Below are 16,731 nucleotides of genomic sequence, written 5' to 3'. Positions count from 1 at the left end.
AAGAGGGCCTGTGACTGAGTGCCAACTGCCAAAAGCCAGTGCTGCCAGCACCCGGGGGGAGTTCATTTCAGTTCCTAAAGGCAGATTGGAGTGGCAGCTCACAAATACAGTAAGTTAGGTGGAAGCTATTTAATGGTAGTTTAACAATATGAAGGGATGTACATTATTTTCACTTATTAAGTTGCCTGTGACTTTGACACTTTTTTCATGTATGTATTAACGGGCATTTTTCCCCCAGAAATTTATAATTCTGCCAAGAGGGAGCTTCTGTGTGTTTACTTTTTATTAATTATATCATTGTATGCAGCATTCTTTCCATTACTTCAACTGGTGCTACTTTTGGATTTCTTGTAGAACTCATCTCTGGGATAGGTACAAAGATGCAGAGAAATGGAACACAGATTTAGTACTTACTCCTGGGTTATTTCACTGGATGTGGCTGTAGGACTGTTGTGGCAACTCAATGAGTTAAAAGCTTAGAAGCACTTAGACCAGTCATTGGTGTTTGCTGAGCACCCGGAATAGCCACACTAGCCCTCTGAGTGCTTATTAGGTGCTCAGTTCGTTTGTTGAATGACAGGATGATCTCATCCAGTGATGTCGACAGCATCATCCCTGTTTTCTGAACAAGGACACTGAGGCTCAGAAAGGTTAAGTAGACCTGAGCTCACCTGGTGAGGAATTCATGAGGAATTATTCTGACTCTTAACCCCTGAAGTAAAAGTGTTACTTGCTCAATCATGTCCTACTTTTTGGGACCCCATGGACTGTAGCCCTGCAGGCGCCTCTGGTCCACAGAATTCTCCAGGCACGCATACTGGAGTGGGTTGCCATTTCCTATGCCAGGAGATCTTCCCGACCCAGGCATCAAACCCAGGTCTCCCGCGTTGCAAGCAGATTCTTGCCCTCCCTGTGCTGAGTGTGAAAGAAACACAAAGTCAGGGCATATTTGGAGCTGTGAAGGGAGGCATCAGTTCAGGGGAAGGAATGACCCATGGAGTGGAATTTGATCTGCTGCTCTGTGCTACCGATTTCTAGGCTCTGCTGCTTTAGGGCTTTATTTGTTTTATCTGCTTTAGGGCTGCAGTGGGCAGACCTGTGAGCTCAGATTCCAACACTCTACACCTGGTTCCCCAGGTGGTGGCAGGGCCGGGAACTCCCGCAGAGGATCTGGGCAGGGCCTCTAGCGCGACCTGGGCTGATTGCTGAAGCAGCTCAGCTCCATCTGCCTTGGCTGATCCTCAGTTCCTCCCCAGGCCTCTCCTTCAGGCCACGGTGTTGGGGAGCAGGGGCGACCTGCACGAATCTTGTTAACATGGAGTCCAGTTAAGTCCAAGGGGGTGCCTCCCACTGGTATCCACAGGTAAGATCTCCGGGTGGCCTTGCCTGATCTGGCTGTCATTTGGGGGAATAATCACTGTTCACAAAAAAGAGCTTCACTCCTTTGCTTCGGTTCGTCTCCTGCTAAAGACCCAGAATCTGAACATTTAACAAATGGTGGCTCCATAATTTAGAGGAAGACCCAGGAGCACCCAGACCCATGGGAGGAGGGCGAGAGAGCTGAGGGGATCCCTTCTTCAGTCCACCCATATCCTCCTTGCCTGCTCAGTGAGGCCGCTTTCTCTGGGGAACTGATTTTGTTCAGCTTGTCATTGAAACAGGAGCTAAGGGAGGTCAGTTGTCTGCAGCTGGTAGATGGAGACTTCTTTGCCTTCTTTTCTTGGGAGAGTCCAGCTTCAGTATTGAGGATGGATGAGGAGGAAGAAGGGTGGGTGGCAATGAGACTGTTCAGGATCCAGGGACATGCTCTCTTGTTAACTCTGGAAGCCAGAAGAGTAACGAGGCCCCTGGAAGACCCCCATGTTTGGCATGGGTAGTGGCCCTCTAGCCCCTCATGCCAGGGGACTGGGAGTGACGCCCTTAACCCCTCCCTTCACCCCAGTGTGAACAGCCAGCTGTACCCTTCTCTCAAGCTAAGAGTGAGCTCCCTGACCACTCACTTGGGGAGCAATTCATCCCAGCCCCTCTCTGCACTCCGCAGGGTGGTCCTGATGCTCAGAGGGCCATCTCGCAGGCAGCCCTTATTAAACTCTGAAACTCCACAAACCCACTTCACCTCAAGAAAGCAGGGGCTGACAGCTTGGGCATCTCATAGATACTGCAAAGTAGAGTACGTGGGCCTCGTGGGGAGTGTCAGATCTTGTGAGACATTCTGGAAGCCTTGCTGCTGTGTTTTCTTTCTCCTTTCTTAGTATTTAGTAACATAATATGTGACCATGGTAACAATATAGGACAGAAAACCTTATGATGAGAGCAGCTGTGTCCAGCTGTGGGTTTCTTGACTCATTGCCTGGTGTGTTTTCTTGGTTAATCCTGCTCAGTTTGAGGCAGTTTCTTCAGTGATGAGACGTTTTCTTCTAGGATACCTTTGATAATTTAACCCTTGCATATTACCTGCTTGCTTCACCTTCCCCTCCGCCCCTGCCGGTGATCTTTTGGTTAGATATTGGATTTCCTGGATTGATTCTCTATTTTTCTTCCTTAGCATTTATTTGTTGAAAAAATTGTCTTATAAAATTTCCCATATTCTGAACTTTTTAGATTGCATCCCCATGAAGTCATTAATATTTAGTTTTTCTGTCCCCTACATTCCCTGTAGGTTGGTAGTTACATATAGGCTTGATCAGGTTCAGGTTTGATATTTTACTTTTTCCACAGATACTTTATGTTGTTGTTTAGTTGCTAAAGTCATGTCCGACTCTTTGCGACCCCATGGAGCCCAAGAAAATAAAATCTATCACTGTTACCAATTTTTCTCCATTTGTTATCAAGTGATGGAACCAGAGGCCATGACCTTAAATTTTTGAATGTTGAGTTTTAAGCCAGGTTTGTTACTCTCCTCTTTCACCCTCATCAAGAATCTCTTTAGTTTCTCCTCACTTTATGCCATTAGAGTATCATCTCCATATCTGAGGTTCTTGATGTTTCTTCTGGTAATCTTGTGATTCCAGCTTGTGGATTCATCCAGCCTGACATTTTGCATCGTGTACTCTGTAAACAGAATAAAAATATATACAGCCTTGTTGTACTCCTTTCCCAATTTTGAACCAGTGAGTTGTTCCATGTCCAATTCTAACTGTTGCTTTTTGATCTGTATATAGGTTTCTCAGGAGACAGGTAAAGTGGTCTGGTATTCCCATTTCTTTAAGAATTTTCCACAGTTAGCTGTGACCCACACAGTCAAAGGCTTTAGCGTAGGCAATGAAGCAGAAGTAGATGTTTTTCTGAATTTCTCTTGCTTTCTCTATGACCCAACAAATGTTGACAATTTGGTCTCTGGTTCCTCTGCCTTTTCTAAATTCAGCTTGAACATCTGGAATTTCTTGGTTCACGTACTGCTGAAACCATGTGAAATGAGCTCAGTTGTTCGGTAGTTTCACCATTCTTTGGCACTGCTCTTCTTTGGGATTGGGATGAAAGCTGACTTTTTCCAGTCCTGTGGCCACTGCTGAACTTTGCAAATTTGCTAACATTTTGAGTGCAGCACTTTAACAGCATCATCCTTTAGGATTTTAAATAGCTTAACTAGAATTCCATCACCTCCACTAGCTTTGGTCATAGTGATGCTTCATGGTGATGCTTCCTAAGGCCCACTTGACTTCACACTCCAGAATGTCCAGGCTCTAGGTGAGTGACACACCTTTGGTTATCTGAGTCATTAAGACCTTTTTTGTATAGTTCTTCTGTGTATTCTTGCCATCTCTTCTTAATCTCTTCTGCTTTTATTAGGTCCTCACCATTTCTGTCCTTTATCTTGCCCATCCTTTCATGAAATGTTCCCTTGATGCTTCACTCTGCTTCTCTAAAACATAAACACATTTTCTTAAAAACAGTATGTATACTTTAAACTTTAATTTCAATTCATTTTGTTATATTGGTGAATAGAGTTCTTTTAAACCAATAAGTCAGGTTATTGAAAAACTGTGTTCTTATTAACTTCTTGGTTTACATTCATTGAAGATACAAGGTATAGAGTAGGTACATTCTTTAATATGGATAATCATATAGTCCTTCAAAATTACATATAATATGATTTTTCAGGGCTTCCCAGGTGGCTCAGTTGGTAAAGAATCCGCCTGAAATGTGGGAGACCTGGGTTTGATCCCTGGGTTGGGAAGATCCCCTGGGGGAGGGCATGGCAACCCACTCTAGTATTCTTGCCTGGGGAATCCCCATGGACAGAGGAGCCTAGTGGGCTGCAGTCCGTGGGGTCGCAAAGAGTAGGACACAGCTGAGCGACTAAGCGCACACATGATCCTTCAGCATTATAGGTCTTTTAATCTGCTGTTTATGCCATCGGACTTCTACCCTAGCTTTTTTCTTTTGTAAAAAAAAAATTTTTTTATATTGAAGTATAGTTGATTTACATCATTATGTTAATTTCAGGTGTATGGCAAAGTCATTCAGTTATTCATATACATATATCAATTCTTTTTCGGATGCTTTCCCCATATAGGTTATTACAGACTATTGAGTAAGAGTTCCTTGCGCTCTACGGTTGGCCCTTGTTGATTATCTATTTTATATATAGTTGTGTGTATATGTTAATCCCAACCTCCTAATTTATCCCTCCCCACCCACGTCTCCCCTTGGGAAACCATAAGTTGGTTTTCTAAGTCTGTGAGTTTGCTTCTGTTTTGTTAATAAGTTCATTCCTATCATTTTTTGTTTATTTTTTCTTTTTTAAAAATTTTAAATTGGACGATAATTGCTTTACAGTGTTGTGTTGGTTTCTGCATACAATAACGCAAATCAGCCATAAGTATATATTGTATCTTCTTCTTCTGAAGTCTCCCTCCCACCCCCTCGTATCATTTTTTAGATTCCATGTATATGCGATATCATATGATATTTGTCTTTCTCTGACTTAGTATGATAAGATCTATCCATGTCACTGTGAATGGCATTATGTCATTGTTCTTATGGCGGAGGAGTATTCTGTTTATATATGTTCCTACATATATACAATAGGTTGTTTCCGTGTCTTAGCTGTTGTAAATAGTCCTGCAGTGAATATTTGCATGCATGTATTTTTTTAAACAATTTTTCTGAATTAAAATTTTTTATTTATTTATTTTTGACTATGCTGGTTTTTCATTGCTGTGCGTGAGCTTTCTCTAGTTGCAGCAAGTGGGGGCTACTCTCTAGCTGTGGTGTGAGGCTTCTCATTGCAGTGGCTTCTATTGTTACAGAGCATGGGCTCTAGGGCCCGAGGGCTGAGTAGTTGTGGTACACGGGCTTAGTTGCCCTTTAGTATGTGAAATCTTCCCAGACCAGGGATCTGATCCTTGTCCCCTGCATTGTCAGGCAGATTCTTAAGCACTGGACCACCAGGAAAGTCCTCATGTATTTTTTGGATTATGGTTTTCTTTGTATATATGCCCGGGAGTGAAATTGCTGGATCATATGGTAAAGTTCTATTTTTAAATATTTTTAAAAAAAATTTTTGTTTCTGGCTGCCTCATGGTGCTTGCAGGATCTTAGCTCCCCAGGGGCTTGCAGGATCTTAGTTCCCCAACCAGGGATTGAACATGGGCCCCAGCGGTGAAAGTGCCCAGTCCAAACCACTGGATCACGAGGGAATTCTCTATTTTTACTTTTTCAAGGAAACTCCATACTGTTCTCTGTAATGGCTGTACCAATTTACATTCCCATCAACAGTGTGGGAGGGTTCCCTTTTCTTTACACCCTCTCCAGCATTTGTTTGTAGACTTCTATTTGATGATGGTTATTCTGCCCACTGTGAGGTGATATATCATTGTAGTTTTGATTTGCATTTCTTTAATAATTAGCGGTGTCAAGCATCTTCTCATGTGTCTGTTGGCTTTCTGTATGTCATCTTTGGAGACGTGTCTGTTTAGATCTTCTGCCCATTTTTCAATTGGATTGCTTGGGGTTTTTTTGTTACTGAGTTGTATGAGCTATTTGTATATTTTGGAAATTAAGTTTGCAAAGAGCTGTGTGGATTTATTCTGGGCTTTCTATCCTTTTCCATTGGTCTGTGTTTGTGTTTTTATACCAGTACCATATTGTTTTATTATAGCTTTATAGTATAGTCTGAAGTCAGAGAATCTGATTACTCCAGCTCTATTTTTTTTTTTTTTTGACTCTTCAGGGTCTGTTGTGTTTCCATACAAATCTTAACGGTTTAAAGACCAGAGCTATATTAATGCATCTGTTACCCAAACATTATTGACTGGTGGCATTTCAATATTCCCTTGCATAACAAATCACTGGCCACAGCCATTAGTTTCTGCAAAAATCCCCTAGTCAGTGTATGTGTGAAGATTTTTTGTTCTAGATCTGCAGAAAATACCATTAGTAATTTAATAGGGATTTCACTGAATCTCTGGATTACTTTGGATAGTATACTCATTTTGACAATACTGATTCTTCCAGTCCAGAAACATGGTGTATGTTTCCATCTGTTTATGTCGTCTTCGATTTCTTTCATCAGTCTCTTAACAGTTTTCAGAGTACAGGTCTTCTGCCTCCTTAGGTAGGTTTTTTCCTAGGTATTTTGTTCTTTTTGATGCAATGATAAATGAGATTGTTTTCTTAATTTCTCTTTCTGACCTTTCATTGTTGGTGTATAGACATGCAGTAGATTTCTGTATATAATTTTGTATCCTTCAACTTTACCAAATTCATTGATGAGCTCTAGTAGTTTTCTGATAGCATCATTATAATTTTCTTTTTTTAGAATTTTCTTTGCATGGTATCATGTCATCTGCAAACAGTGACAGTTTTACATCTTCTTTTCCAATTTGTATTCCTTTTGTTTCTTCTTCTCTGATGGCTATGACTAGGACTTCCAAAACTGTGTTGAATAGAAGTGGTGAGAGTGGACATCCTTGTCTTGTTCCTGATCTTAGAGGGAATGCTTTCCGCTTTTCACCATTGAGTATGTTGTTAGCTGTGGGTTTTTCATATGTGGCCTTTACTATGTTGAGGTATGTTCCCTCTATTCTCACTTTCTGGAGAGTTGTTCGCAGAAATAGATGTTGAATTTTGTCAGAAGCTTTCTTTGCATCTGTTGGGATGATAATATAGTTTTTTTTCTTTACTTTGTTAATGTGTATCACACTGATTGACTAGGGGATGTTGAAAAAGTTCTATCCCTGGAATAATTTCTGCTTGATCATGGTGTATGATCCTTTTAATATATTGTTAGATTCGGTTTGGTGGTATTTTGTTGAGGATTTTGCATCTATGTTCATCAGTGATACTGACCTGCTATTTTCTTTTTGTGTGTGTGATATCCTTGGTTTTGATATCAGAGTGATGGTGGTTTCATAGAATGACTTTGGGAGTGTTCCTTCCCCTGCAATTTTTTGGAAGAGTTTCAGAAGGATAGGTGTTAACTCTTCTCTAAATGTTTGTCAAAATTCACCTGTGAAGCCATCTGTTCCTGAACTTTTGTTTGTTGGGAGTTTTTAATTCATGGTTTCAATGTCAGTACCTGTGATTGGTCTGTTCCTGTTTTCTATATCTTCGTGGTTCAGTCTTGGGAGATTGTTTTTTTCTTTTTTAAAAAAATTGTTGATTTATTTGACTGCACTAGGTCTTCATTGCTGCCTGTGGGTTTTCCCTGGTTGCAGAGAGCGAGAACTAGTCTTCATTGTGGTGCGTGAGCTTCTCTTTGCAGTGGCTTCTCTTGTTGTGGAACCAAGCTCTGGGGCGCGTGGGCTCAGTACTTGTGGTTTGGTGGCTCAGTCGTTGAGGTGCATGGGCTTAGTTGTTCCACAGCGTGTGAGGTCTTCCCTGAGCAGGGAGTGATCCCATGTCGCGAGCACTGGCAGATGGATTCTTAACCACTCGACCACCAGAGAAGCCCTAGGTATTTTTTGGTTTCTTTGAACATCTTCAGTGATCCATTGGTTGTTAAGTAGCATGTTGTTTAGCCTCCACATTTTTGTGTTTTTTTTTTCTTCAGATTTTGTAATTCTTCCTTGTAATTGAAGATTAGATTAGAAAAGATACTTGGTATTATTTCAGTTTTTTAAAATTTAACAAGGCTCACTTTGTGACCCAACATATGATTTATCCTAGTGAATATTCCATGTGCACTTGAAAAAAATGTGCATTCTGCTGCTTTAGGATGGAATGCTCTGTAAATGCCAATTAAGTTCATCTGGTCTGATGTGTCACTTAAGGCCTGTGTTTCCTTGTTGAGTTTATGTCTGAATGATCTGTCGATTGATGTAAGTGGAGTGCTAAAATCACCCACTATTATTGTGTTGCTGTCAATTTCTCCTTTTATGTCTGTTAACATTTATTTTCTATATTGAGGTGCTTCTATGCTGTGTTCATCTATATTGACAATTGTTAATGTCTTCTTGGGTTGACTTCTTGATCATTTTGTAGTGTCCTTCTTTGACTCTTGTAGCAGTCTTTATTTTAAAGACCTTTTTTTCTGATAAGAATATTGTTACTCCAACTTTCTTTTGAATTTCATTTGCATGGAATACCTTCTTCCATCCCCTCACTTTCACACTCTTTGTGTCCCTAATCTGAAGTGGGTCTCTTGAAGACAGCTTATATATGGGTCTTATTTTTGTATCCATTCAGCCAGTCTATGTCTTTTGGTTGGAGTAGTCAATCCATTTACATTTAAGGTAATTACCAATATGTATGTTCTTCTTGCCGTTTTGCTCATTGTTTGGATGTGCTTTTGTAGGTCTTTTTTCTTTTCTTCTCTTATGATTTTATGACTGTCCTAGTATTGAGGTTGTATTCCTTTTTCTGTGTGTGTGTTTATATATGCATACATGCATGCTCAGTCATGTCTGACTCTGTGCAACCCTATGGACTGTAATCTGCCAGGCTCCTCTGTCCATGGGATTTTCCAGGCATGAATCCTGGATAGGTTGCCATCTCCTCCTCCAGGGGATCTTCCTGAACTAGGGATCAAACCCAATTCTCATCCGTCTCCTGCACTGCAGACAGATTCTTTACCACTGAGCCATCAGAGAAACCCATGTATATATGTACGCATATATGTTTATATGTATATGTATACACACATATATATTTATATATATAAATGTACTGTATATTTATAGTGCATTTCTGGTTTGTGGTTACCAGGAGGTTTTGATATAGTAGTTAGAGGTCTCTTAATCTACTGCTTGTGTCATCAAAATTTTACACTAGCTTTTTTCTTGATTAATGTTAGATATGAGTTTCTTAGTATCCCGAATGCAGAGTTCGAAAGAATAGCAAGGAGAGATAAGAAAGCCTTCCTCGGCAATCAATGCAAAGAAATAGAGGAAAACAATAGAATGGGAAAGACTAGAGATCTCTTCAAGAAAGTTAGAGATAACAAGGGAACATTTCATGCAAAGATGGGCACAATAAAGGACAGAAATGGTTTGGATCTAATAGAAGCAGAAGATATTAAGAAGATGTGGCAAGAATACACAGAAGAACTATACAAAAGAGATCTTCATGACCCAGATAACCACGATGGTGTGATCGCTCACCTAGAGCCAGACATCCTGGAATGTGAAGTCAAGTGGGTCTTAGGGAGCATCGCTATGAACATAGCTAGTGGAGATGATGGAATTCCAGTTGAATTATTTCAGATCCTAAAAGATGATGCTGTGAAAGTGCTGCACTCAATATGCCAGCAAATTTGGAAAACTCAGCTGTGGCCACAGGACTGGAAAAGGTCAGTTTTCATTCCAATCCCAAAGACAGGCAACCCCCAAAAATGTTCAAACTACAGCACAATTGCACTCATCTCACATACTAGCAAAGCAATGCTCAAAATTCTCCAAGCGAGGCTTCAACAGTATGTGAACCAAGAACTTCCAGATATTCAACTGGATTTAGAAAAAGCAGAGGAACCAGAGATTAAATTGCCAACATCCATTAGTTCATAGAAAAAGCAAGAGCATTCCAAAAAAACATCTCCTTCTGCTTTATTGACTATGCCAACACCTTTGACTGTGTGGATCACAGCAAACTGGAAAATTCCTCAAGAGATGGCAATACCAGACCACCTGACCTGCCTCCTGAGAAACCTATATGCAGGTCAAGAAGCAACAGTTAGAACCGGACATGGAACAACAGACTGGTTCCAAATTAGGAAAGGAGTACATCAAGCTGTATATTGTCACCCTGCTTATTTAACTTATATGCAGAGTACATCATGAGAAATGCCAGGTTGGATGAAGCACAAGCTGGAATCGAGATTGCTGGGAGAAATATCAATAACCTCAGATACGCAGATGACACCACCCTATGGCAGAAAGCGAAGAGCAACTAAAGAGCCTTTTGATGAAAGTGAAAGAGGAGAGTGGAAAAGCTTAAAACTCAACATTCAAAAAACAAAGATCATGGCATCTGGTCCCATCACTTCATGGCAAATAGATGTGGAAACAATGGAAACAGTGGCTGACTTTATTTTTTTGGGCTCCAAAATCACTGCAGATGGTGACTGCAGCCATGAAATTAAAAGACGCCTGTTCTGTGGAAGAAAAACTATGACCAACCTAGACAGCATATTAAAAAGCAGAGACACCAAAGGTCTCTGCCACCAAAGGTCCATCTAGTCAAGGCTATGGTTTTTCCAGTGGTCATGTATGGATATGAGAGTTGGACTATAAAGAAAGCTGAGTGCTGAAGAATTGGTGCTTTTGAACTGTGGTGCTGGAGAAAACTCTTGAGAGTCCCTTGGACAGCAAGGAGATCAAACTAGTCAATCCTAAATGAAATCAGTCCTAAATTGAAAGGACTGATGCTGAAGCTGAAACTCCAGTACTTTGGCCACCTGATGCAAAGAACTGACTACTTGGAAAAGACCCTGATGCTGGTAAAGACTGAAGGCAGGAGGAGAAGGGGATGATAGAGGATGAGATGGTTGGATGGCATCACTGACTGGATGGACATGAGTTTGGGCAAGCTCCGGGAGTTGGTGATGGGCAGGGAGGGCTGGTGTGCTACAGTCCAGTGGGTTGCAGAGTCAGTCATGACTGAGTGACTGAACTGACTGACTGATTATTGTTGTTATTACAATGAATTAGGAAAAAGTACTTTTTAAAGTGTTCTTAGAACACTTAATTTTCATTTATAGGAAAATCATAGTATTTTTTTTTAGAGCATAATACTTTGCAGTCATCAGTGTGATGAATATAAAAATCTGTAATTACTGGCCTTCAATGACAGAAAATGTGTTCTTTGTTTGGCTAAACTATTACCCTTATCAACCATGTGTTGTAGGACTAGTAACAGATAAATGGAATACCTGTTGTTCAGTTTATTATAAGGGAGTTCAGTTTGGAATCACTGTCATTTCACTGTAGAAAGAAGTCTAGCCAAGGTAATATGTCTAGCAAAGGGAGGCTAATGCAGCGTTCCTGGAGTCTTGTTAGAAATATGAATTTTCAGGTTGGACATGCAGAGATTCTAATTCAATATTTCAGAGTTAAGTTCTAGGACTCATCATTTAAAATGTGCTCCCTATGGAGAAGGAAATGGCAACCCACTCCAGTATTCTTGCCTGGAAAAGTCCATGGACAGAGGAGCCTGGCGGGCTGCAGTCCATGGGGTTACATGACTGAGCATGTGTGCACGAGGGTGGAGGGAGATGGGTTGGTAGCAATAAAGTGGTAGAGCTAAAAATAAATAAATAAAATGTGCTCCCTAGATGACTCTGATGTCCCATTTTGAGATTAAGTTTTTATTCCTTTGGCTGCACTAGGAAGCCACCAGAGAGCAAAATAAAACCATCTGAGCCCTTAGTACAACTGCCTTTACAAAACCCAGCTTTCTATCCTGGACTTCGGCTGAGGCTTCCACTCAGAAATAGCCACTTCCGAAACACCAGTGAATATGTTATAAAGATGCTATCAAGTGAGATGTGTCCTTCATTATCTTCATGCCCTTTATACAAACAAACACTCTGTGACGAATTACTGTTAGCTCAGGGAACAGGAAGAAACTGAGATGGTTTTACTACTGACCAAGAAGATTGCATCTTTTTCATTTTGCTGCAAGGAAGCTCAAAGCTACTTGACTAGTACTTTTTCAGTTATTCTCTCCTGTCCTCTCTTAACGCTTCTTATCTACCCTCCTTCAGCTTTTTTGTTGTTGTTGCAGCTGTTAGTGACTTTCGGTCTTTCAGTATCGTTTTCTTTCTTCTGAATTTTTAAAAAATGTTATTGAATTATAGTTGATTTACAATGTTGTGTTTATTTTCTACTCTACAGAAAAGTGATTCAGCTTTACATATATATGTATATTTTTTTCTATTATGGCTTAATTCTCACAGGATATTGAACATGGTTCCCCATTCTATACAGTAAGACCTTGTTGTTTATCCATCTTACATATGATAGTTGCAACTGCTAATCCCAAACTCCTAATCCTTCCCAACCTACCACCCTGCCCGCCCCCCCACCCCGCCTGGCAACCATAAGTCTGTTCTCTTCATCTGTGAATTTTCGTTTTTTAGGTATGTTCATTTGTATCATATTGTAGCTTCCACATATAGGTGATGTCATAGGGTATTTGTCTTTCTCTGATTTACTTTGCTTAGTGTGATAATCTCTGGATTCATCCATGTTGCTGCAGATGGCATTACTTCATTCTTTGTAGTGGCTGAGTAATATTTCCTTGTGTACGTATACCGTCTCTATCCATTCATCTGTTGATGTACCTTTAGGTTGCTTCTATGTCTTGGCTATTGTAAATAGCGCTGCTGTGAACATAGGAGTCGTGTATCTTTTTGAATTAAGAGTTTTTAAAATTCTTTAATCCTTGTCTGGATACATGTCTAGGAGTGGGATTGCTGGGTCATATGTGAGCTCTATTTTTAATTTTTTGAGGAACCTCCATATTGATTTCCATAGTAGCTGCACCAATTTACATTCCCACCAACAGTGTAGGAGGGTTTCCCTTTCCCCATACCCTCTCCAGTATTTGTTATTTGTAGACTTTTTAATGATTGTCGTTCTGACCGGTGTGAAATGGTACCTCATTGTAGTTTTGAGTTGCATTTCTCTAACAATTAGTGATGATGTGCATCTTCTTGTGTGCCTGTTGCCCGTCTGTCATGTCTTCTTTTCTCCATGCTTGTAAGTTTCTCTGGAGAAGCAGGATGAAGTTCAAGTTCTTTACCAAGTTGCAGCCTCTTTTGACACAGTTGGGTGCAATCTCTTAGTCTCTCTTGGCTGTTGTTTTTCTTGGTTTCTAGTCATAGACGCTTGTCTTTTTCTGTGTTTAGTTGTTTTTCTTTGAGTGCCCGGTATTGGTTGTGAAGAGTTATAATTTGAGCTTTGCAGTGGTGGTGTCTTCTTCCAGAGAGGACTGAAGTGAACTCTGGCAGATGCAGAAGGTCCCAGCAATCCCAGGCCACCTAAGCACATCTGGGAATGTGATTGTTTGACGTTAACCTTCAGTCACTACAGGGAATAGACTATTTAGGTTGGTTCCTTCTTGCTCTTAGGTTGAAAGCATTTCAAGGCCCAGAACAAAACCTAGAGAGTTTCTGGCAACCTCCACCTTCCTTGGAAGACTCTGATTTTCATTATTTATCTCTTACTCCTTCAAAAGTGAAAGTTAGTCACACAGTCGTGTCCAACTCTGCGATCATGGACTGTAGCTTGCCTGGCTCCTCTGTCCATGGAATTCTCCAGGCAAGGATACTGGAGTGGGTTGTCATTTCCTTCTCCAGGGAGTCTTTCCGACCCAAGGATCGAACCCAGGTCTTCTGCAATACAGGCAGATTCTTTACCAGCTGAGCCACTGGGGAAGCCTTAGTTCCTCGAAAGCTCTATCCAAAGCTGAACAAAGCTTTGTTCACCTTTTTAGCTTTTCAGCCTTTCCTGCCAGAATCAGCAGATGCCCAAGGGAAAAAAGTTGCTCCAAGGCTTCACTTAACTCCAGGTTTCCCTCTTCTCTCAGATTTTGGCCTTGTAATTCTTCAGTGCCTTTTTAGCTCCCTGGTGGTTTGAAAGATATATATGTGTGTGTGTATTTTAAATTGTGGTAAGTTATACATAACTGAACTTAACATTTTAGTCACTTTTAATTCAGTGATTTTAAGTAGAAGAACGTTGTACAGTCATCACCACCATTCATATCCAGAACCTGCTTCATTTCACGGAAGTGAAACCCTGTAGCCATTAAGCAATAACTTCCTGTTCTATCCTCCCCTCAGCTCCTGGCAAACACCATTCTACTTTCTGTTTCTATGAATTTGAGTATTCTAGGCATCTCATATAGGTGGCCCCAGACTTCGTCCCTGCTGAACGACACACACAGTTGGGTTTCCAGAGCAGGGGCCCGGGACACCCCACTGAACCTGGAGTGCCGAGTCCTACCCCCCACATTCAGCCGCCTTTGTGCGGGGGGAGGGACTCGGGGTGGGATGAGGTCCTATCTGGGTGGCCGAGGATGCCTTCCCCATCACGGCCCAGGAAACGGAGCCAGAAGTTCTCAGGCCCCTCTGTCCCCATTGCCTAGTTGGGGTGTGGAAGTGGAAACACCCCAAGTTAGAAATCCTGACAGATTCCATGGTTTGGGGCAAGGGCTCTGGGGTTGGAGGCTGCGGGGGTCCCACACCCTGATTCTACACCACGTCCCTTCTTCTTTGTGTATGACCTCGAGACGCAGTCAGCTGGCTCCCTTTCCATGGCCATGGTCTGTTCTGGGTTGGACTAGGCTGAGCGTGGGACCTCACTCCGAAGGAAACCTGGTTACACTTCTCCCACATGTCTAGGTTTTTTCTACTCGGACCTAACATTGGTCTCAGTTTTGCCCTAATGAGCTGAGGTGTAAACACACGTGTTTTCAAGGTTTTCAGTATGACCCCTTTAACTTCAATGGGAGTCAGAATACATTATGAATCAGAATACTCAGTGTTCCCCCCTCTCCCACTGCAAGTCCACAGCAGGGGCATTGGGGTTTATTTTAATTGTAGGACATGATTTCTGTATTCGGGTTAATTTTTATCAGCCCCAGTTATGATGCCTAGTCATCAGTATTGGGTATGAACCTATTACCTAGAGACTTGGGTTTCTTTCTGAAAACAGTTCTTTCCTATGCTCTAGTTTCATGATGTGGTTTTAGCAGAGTTAATCAGAAATGACTCAGTTTATACAATTTTATTCAGCTTCAAATAAGCCAAGCCCAGTGTCCAGCCACCCCACCGCCGGACAGCTGCGTGCGCACAGCGGCCACCGCTGGTGCTGAGACCTTGTGGACTGCTTTGCCGGTGTGCCAGCTGCCTAGGGAACGTGCCTGGGGGCGTCAGCTTCAGGTGCGCGGGCCCGTGGTGGCAGGCAGGTGCCAGGTGGACCTGGGTCTAAAGTGCCAGGTGATGGGGGGCCAGGTGGTGAGTGCATGGACTTTGGGGTGAAGGACTGAACATTTCTCTCTTTCTGAAGAAAACCCAGGTGGCACTAGTGGTGAAGAACCCGCCTGCCAGTGCAGGAGACGTAAGAGGTGTGGGTTCAGTCCTTGGGTCCAGAAGGTCCCTTGAAGGAGGAAATGGCAACCCACTCCAGTATTCTTGCTTGGAGCATTCCATGGACAGAGGAGCCTGGTGGGCTGCAGTCCATGGAGTTGCAAAGAATCAGATATGACTGAAATGACTTAGCATGCATGTATTGTTTGTTTTTGTGTGTCTGGCTTAGTTCACTTAGCATAAAGTCTTTAGGGTTCAACCACGTTGTAGAATGTGTCAGAATTTCATTCCTTTTTAAGACTGAAAAATATTCCTTTGTATGGACAGACCACATTTTGTTTAGTAATTGATCCGTCACTGGACACTGTATCTATTCATCAGTTCACTTTTGGCTATTTTGAATAATGCTGCTATGAAGACAAGTATACTAATACCTATTTGAGTTCCTGCTGTCAGTTCTTTGGGTGTTTGCCCAGAAGTAGAATTGCTCGATTAGGTGATAGTTCTCTGTGTAGCTTGCTGAGGAATCACTGTGCTGTTTTCCAGAGTGGCTACACCATTTTACATTCCTACTAGCAATGCATAAGATGAACACTTTCTACATATCCCTGCCAACACTTATTTTCTCTTTTGTTTTGTTGACACAAGCCATTCTAATTGGTCTAAAGTGACTTTTTAAAATTGCGTATCTAGACTTTCTAGTTCTCCACAGGAGGGTGAATCCAGAAGTGAAACTCTTTGCCTCACATGCTTCTGCACCCAGCACAGTTCTGTGCGCATGCGTGTGCGCTAAGTCGCTTCAGTGGTGTCCGCTTCTTTGCGGTGCCTTGGACCATAACCTACCAGGCTCCTCTGTCCATGGGATAGTGGGTACTTAATAAATACAGGTAGAAGAGAGAGGGGAAGGTAAGAAAATGCTCTGAAAACTGAATGTGGTTTGCAAATATAAGATATGAGTTATACATGGCATAGTATGATGAGTAAGTATTGGCTTCTGCAGTTAGAATGACGTGAAGATGTGTGACTTTGGGTGTTATTTTACCAAATTGAAGAAAAATACTAGTTATATATATATAATTTTACTTTATGAACAGCATATTGCTAGGCTAGAACTAAAAAAAGTGTGTATTTATTCAGGAACTGTTAAAAAAAGATAATAATAATATCTCATTTGTAAAGATGAAATGTCTGTTGTAAGGATAACATGAAATAAAGCAAAGTTTCTGGCACATAAGTGCTCAGTAGCTATAGTTATT

At 41.5% G+C, this 16,731-nt stretch overlaps 1 protein-coding gene across 5 annotated transcripts in view; it reads left to right on the top strand.

Moving 5' to 3' along the window:
- Positions 1 to 16,731, top strand: part of TBCE (tubulin folding cofactor E) — an 80,873-nt gene that overhangs the window by 31,111 nt on the left and 33,031 nt on the right. The window lies entirely within an intron of this gene.

Source organism: Muntiacus reevesi, chromosome 2, assembly GCF_963930625.1.
Source record: "Muntiacus reevesi chromosome 2, mMunRee1.1, whole genome shotgun sequence".
In the NCBI taxonomy this organism is placed as follows: Eukaryota; Metazoa; Chordata; class Mammalia; order Artiodactyla; family Cervidae; genus Muntiacus; species Muntiacus reevesi.
The sequence above is the reverse complement of the archived record's forward strand: the minus strand, read 5'-3'. Positions and strand labels throughout refer to the sequence as shown.